Source organism: Numida meleagris, chromosome 2, assembly GCF_002078875.1.
Source record: "Numida meleagris isolate 19003 breed g44 Domestic line chromosome 2, NumMel1.0, whole genome shotgun sequence".
Taxonomy (NCBI): Eukaryota; Metazoa; Chordata; class Aves; order Galliformes; family Numididae; genus Numida; species Numida meleagris.
In genome coordinates this window covers 144,416,754-144,423,238 of record NC_034410.1, presented here as the reverse complement: position 1 = coordinate 144,423,238, position 6,485 = coordinate 144,416,754, and positions in this window count along the sequence as shown.

Here is a 6,485-nt window from a genome sequence, read left to right as displayed (position 1 = left end):
TCCTCCTCCTGCAGCTTCCACAAGCTACTGAGCCACCGCTCCCACCGCTGCCACAGGGGACTACGAGACAGCCACTGTGACATCGCACCGAGGAGTGTCACCTCACAGAGATTGACGTGCCCTGGGCTGGGGACCAGACAGCATGCCTGGCAACCTTGCTGGCCCCAAAACACAGCATGTTTTTGGAGGCACTCGGCTCCGGGGCGGACGCGTTCTGCGCCAGCATTGTCTTAGCGACGGGGGACTCCTTGCCAGGAGGCACTGAGGCCCCCCATTGGCCGCCCAGATAACCTCTCCAGAGAACCTGCCTGCAAGAACTGTCCCTCTCCCAGTGCAATTGCGTATAGCAATGCACCCCGCGTGGGGAATAAACAGGAAGGACCAGAGATCTGTGTGTGCTTACAGGCATGTGATCTCATTGCGGTCACGGAGACGTGGTGGGACAGCTGACGTGACTGGAATGCTGTCGTGGTGTCACGGTATTATCTAAGGGTCAGCGTCCGTGACAAGGGGAACAGGCCCAAAAGAAAAAAAAATGAGAAAAGAGGATGAAAAAAAAATTGCCGGCGGGTAGGGGCCGGCCCCGGGCGGTCCAGTGGCTACAGCGGCAGAGAAGCCGTGGACCCACACCCTGGGGAAACAAAGGGAAGAGGGGAAAGGCGGGGGACTCGTAGGCGGATCTAACACAAAAACAGCAGCACCAATCTGAGGAGGAACAACTAATTTTACTAAATATATCAAAAATGAGACTAGTAGAATTATAACAGAGAGTTTACAGGCTGAAAATCTTACGCAGTAAACTGCAGGAGGACCACGTGCTTTCTCCGCCGGGCAGGAAAGAACAGACCCCGCGTCTCCCATGCAGCTTTCCCAGTGGGACAGGCTGAAGTGGGTTCTCTGCTGATTTGCTCAATGCAGACCTTTTTGCTTACCCCATCTGTTGTTTTTCTAGAAGAGAATGATTCTGGGCATTGAGCTGCCCCTTGGGAGGAATCCAAGAAAAAAACAAGTCAGGAGAGTGGTATTGCTGTGATTTATGATGGCTGATGTCTTTCTTCAAGCAGTCATACCTGAAGAGGGGAAAATAGTCCATCAGCTGCATTCAGAGGGCAGTTTGGAAAAGGCACTTACATATAAACTAGAAAACTGCCCAAATAATTGTATTTGATGGCAGGGAATTTTCTACCAAACAGCATCCCGTATTGAATTTCAGCTGGAATTATTGCAGTCTCATTAATAAATAATATTTGTCTTTCCTTTCTGTTGCTACTGTTTTTGATAATTCATCACATTCTATTTATTACATGGTAACATTCTATACACAATGGGACAAAAAGACACATTTTCCCTTAGAAAAACAGCCTGGATGCAGACAATGTCATTATACATATTCATATCTACAAGATGAATGCTGGTGCATTTATAATGTTTTATTAATCCAGAAGGAACTCTGTAATGTTTTAACACAACAGTTATGTTATGTTCAACTGTCTAATAAAAAAAGAAATCAAAGCTGGGTTTTGTAAATAATTATCTCATCCATCAAGACTATGCATATAATGGGTATTGACTTTTTTTATTTTTGTGATGTTTCAAAGCAATTCATATCTTTTTATTCTCCTATCCCATGATATCAAATATAGAGTTAATCATGAGAAAATACCTTCAATTAACTTACTAAAAGGCAACTTAACAAACCTGCATCACATCGGGAAGGTTGGAAAGAACAGTAATTATTTTAGAGTGATACAGAAAAAAGAAAAAAGAACTTCTAGAACTGCTACATATCAGGAAAAGCAAAGCATCGTGAATTATACACTTATGTAAATTATGCTAATAGGTGATAACATTAATTAGTGGCATAAAACTTTTGCTCATCATTTTGCAGATAGCAGGTATTCGTTTGTGAGGATTAATTTATATTTTAATTAGAAATTTACATATTTAGCAGCCATGCCATGAACAATTAGCAACCCAAGTGCATTTAAGGATTTTCAATTTGGACTAAACATGCTGACTTTCAAAGGGTCATTCTGGAGCAATCTGTCTCATTTCACAGTAATAGAGAGCTACATGTTTTCTTCTCACCCACGTGTTAGATTTGGACAAAAAGTTCTGAGCAGTTTATAGTTCTTAAAATATGATTTGGCATCCTCTTCTAATGCATTTACCATCAAATATTTATGTTAAATATTAATTGGTAGGGAAGATCTCCGTGGAGGATGAGGAAGATAAAATTATTTGCAATGTAATGAATTGGGAGTGACAATAAATCTGCTTTACATGTGTTGGGTGAGTGGGAAAGCGAACAGAATGTTTCCATGTATAATTAAGTTTTAAGTAAGATTAGTGAAACAGAGGTTAAATAAATTTCAAATATTTATATAATGTGCTGGCAGTATATATAGCATGAGGTTTGATCTGTATAGAAGCAGTGAGAGGAGAAGTCTAGGTTGGATAGCTTGCATGATTTACTGCGGGTGAGCAGATGGAAAGTTTTGGGATCTACTCTCCATAATATCAGTGTGAACAAATGCACCACAGGCATAGCATAATGTATCTTTAAACACAGTAAAGTTTTTCACATGATCACACTACGGAACCTGACCCAACATTACTAGCCTCGATGCTGGAAGAATTTGACTTCAGAGGTCACTGTAAAGAATGGAAGAATTTTTCATTTCTAAGCAACCAGATGAAATTCAGCTCATACAGTCAGTGGTCTGGAGTATATTCCCAGCTGACTTATACTTATTTCTCATCCTGGCTTAAGGATGCGCCAAGAGCAAAACACCAGCAAAAGGGCTGTGCTTCACCTGAAATCCCATCCAGAATGAACAGGATGAAGAAATTAAGTCCTACAGGAAGGAAGGTTCCTTCCTCTAGCCTTCATTTGCCATCATGCAACAACCATCACAAACAAGATAGAGAAATGGGCTAACTGACATCCCATGATGACTGGGCACGAAATTTGTCTATGACTACTGTTTCTGGAAAAGTATTTTTTTAGTCACACAAAGATTTCCATCAGGACATGGTCTTTTCCCTGAGTTCCCCTCTGAGACTGCTGCTGTGGGAACTGTTGTATACTGGGAGCAGGGGATGGTGGCTCATTCCTAACGGCAGACCAGTCCTTGCATGAGGACATGCAGCCTGATACAAGGACATGGTCTTTACCCCAACCCACAAAGTGTCTCATAATCCAAGGTAGGGTTATCTCAGGTTATAGAATCATAGCATCATATAGAATCATAGAATGGTTTGGGCTGGAAAAGAATTTAAGATCATCCAGTTCCAACTTCCCTGCCATAGCCAGGGTTTCCACCCACCAGATCAGGCTGTCCAGGGTCTCATCAACCCAACACTGAACATCTCCAGGGATGGGGCATCCACAGCTTTTCTGGGCAACCTGTTCCAATGCCTTACCACCCTCTGAGTAAAGAATTTATTCCTAACATCTAATCTACTGTTTTTTCTGTTTAAAACGATCACTCCTCATGCTATCACTATACTCTTTTGGTAAAGAGTCCTTCTCCATCTTTATTGTAGGCCCCTTGAAGGCCACTATATGGTCTCCCCAGATCCATCTCTAAGCTAAACAGCTCCAGCTCTCTCAACCTCTCCTTATAGTGTCGTCTGAACTCTCTTTTATTCAGCATCTCTAAATGGTTAAGAAAAATTGAATTCCTCTTAAAATTACTCAGCTATATTTAAAAATTAGTAGTGAAAATTAACACTCATCTACCTTACAAGATTTCCCTGAGGCATGAAAAAGAGTCGGAAGCGCCCTTGAATGGGAAGTGGTCTGGTCCTGTCTTTACCCTATGGTGCTGTTTTTTTTTCCATTCCTAGTTTTGCTTAATTGCTCAGTACAGTCATTCCATACCAAGCAGGGCTTCACAAACATCTGTGTGCAAAGCTCAGTGATGCAACTTGTACTGGCAGGAAAGAAGCAGAGAAATAAAGGATAAAGGAGACCTCCAGAGATATTGTACTCCATAACTGCTGATATCTTCCCCTCCTTCGATATTTCCTGTACCATTTCTCAAGGTGTTTGATAACCTGTGGCTAAAAAATGGGCAGTGATGGATGGTCTAGTGTCTCTTCTACAGGTACTCATTTTTTTTTATGTCCTTCCCAATAGAAATTCTTTCCTAAAGACTGAAGGAAATCTTTTTGTCCTGGTCAGCTTGAGCATAGAGAACTGTCCTCTTCCATAATTGAATCAGTCGCATTATTCCAAACCCATCCTCTCCGGTACCAGCTTTATTTACCTCTACTCACTGTTGCTTTTTTAGCCAAACATTTGTCTTTTTCCCTCTTTGTCTGTACTACAATAACAGCTTGAGGCCTCAGCCAGGACTAGGGGTATATTATGCTGGATGCTCTGTGTTTGCACATGTGTACGTCCAAGTAAACATTGTGGGAAAGGCCCCTATCTCCAAGAATAAAACTCAGTACAAGAGGGATGAAATGCCAACAAATGCTCAGGGGGAAATTAATGTCACACAGAATCTCTGTCATAGATGGGGACTGATATCAGGTTATGGGTAGCATGAAGGGCACACAGCTGTGTTTCCCTTTACAGACACTAAAGGATTTAATGACAACCTCAGTAAATTCATAGATGACATGAAACTGGTCCAGAGGGACTTTGACAGGTTGGAGGATGGGTCTGATAGGAACTGCACGAAGTTCAACAAGGACAAGTGTAAAATCCTGCACCTGGGGAGGAACAACCCCAGGCTCAAGGACATGCTGGTGGCAACCAGCTAGAAATAGCCATGCAGAAAAAGACCTGAGTGTCCTGGTGGGCACCAACCTGAACATGAGCCAGGAGTGTGCCCTTGCTGCTAAGAAAGCTTATGGTATCCTGGGCTACATTAGGCAAAGTATTGCCAGCAGGTCAAGAGAAGTGATCCTTCCCTTCTACTCAGCACTGGGTGAGGCCACACCTGGAGTGCTGGGTCCAGTTCTGGGCCCCCCAGTTCAAGGGATAGCTGGGTATACTGGAGTGAGTCCAAGATGATCAAGGGGCAGGAGCACCTCTCCTGTGATGAAAGACTGAGGGAGCTGGGCCCTACCTGGAGAAGAGGAGGCTCAGGGGGATTTTATCCATGCAAGGATGTTGCAGAGAGGACAGATCCATGCTCTTTTCAGTGGACTTGATGATCTTGAGGGTCTTTTCCAACCTGAGCAATTCTACGATTCTATTATTCGAGTGCCAGAACATGAGGCAATGTGCTCAAACTGGAACATGGGTGATTCCCTCTCAACTTCAGTAAGCACTTCCTTACTGCACTGAGCACTGGCACAGGTTGCTCAGAAAGTCTGTGGAGTCTCCATCCCTGGAGATCTCCAAAATCCACCTGGACGTGGCCCTGGGCATCCTTCTGTAGGTGTTCTGCGTGAGCAGGGATTGAACCAGATGGACCCAGAGGTTCCTTCCAACCTCAGCCACTCTGTGATTCTGTGAGTTAAAGTGTCTGGCAACCAGTAGCAATCAACCAGAACATAAAGGGGGCAAAGAGAAGAGCCCTGCAACGCAGATGAATTTCCCCTACATGAAATACTTTACTTACAAAAGAGCTACAAATAGAAAATATCCTTTATACCCTGCTACTCCCCACAGGTGCTTCACAAAAGCTGTCCTAACAAGGACTGGCTTGAAGCCTTGCAATTACTGAACATGATTCCATCATATTTTTACCTTGGAAGACGCCAGACTTAGGTCCATACACATTTTGTTTCTCTATTTTTCCCCACAGTTACGATAAAATAATTTCCCTGCCCTAAAAACATTCTCTGCCAGCCTAACAGTATTTTTCAAGTGAGCAAAGTAAGAATCTCCTAAATTCTGCCCCCTGTGACACTAACGATTTTCAGAATATGATGATTTCCAGACACAAATGAAGATAAAAATTCCCAGGCAGAAAACATGATTAAAAGAAAAAGAGGAACGTGGGCCCAAAGATACCTTTCGGCCTGCATCTATTATTTGTCTCTCTTAACACTGAACATTGGATATGTTAATGAGTATTTTCCTACTTTTCAAACTAAGCAGCAAGATCTGCCTCGTTTAAGCCATCTTTCCACAGGAAATGATTGCTCCATTCATTTGGTACATCTGTCAGGTACGGTAATTCTCTGCTAAATATTGCATGTGGTGGGGAGTTCTGGATGTTTAAACAACAAGCTGCACTTTGCTATGTGATTAACTGTCACACCCACCATGGTAATTTTTTATCATTGCCAGCAGCAGGCTGGATTAGCGCCGCATGCCAGTGACAGTGTGATACCAACCCCATGGGAGTGCTTGGGTTCCAATATCTGCCTCTCACTTGGTGAAACAATGTGATCTCAAGCAAAGGCTTGCATCAGAAACAGAGCAGTCAGCAGGAGCAGGTTGCTGATCATCCCTCTGTACTCGGCACCACTGAGGCCTCACCTTGAGTACTGCGTTCAGTTTTGAGCCAGCCCCTCAC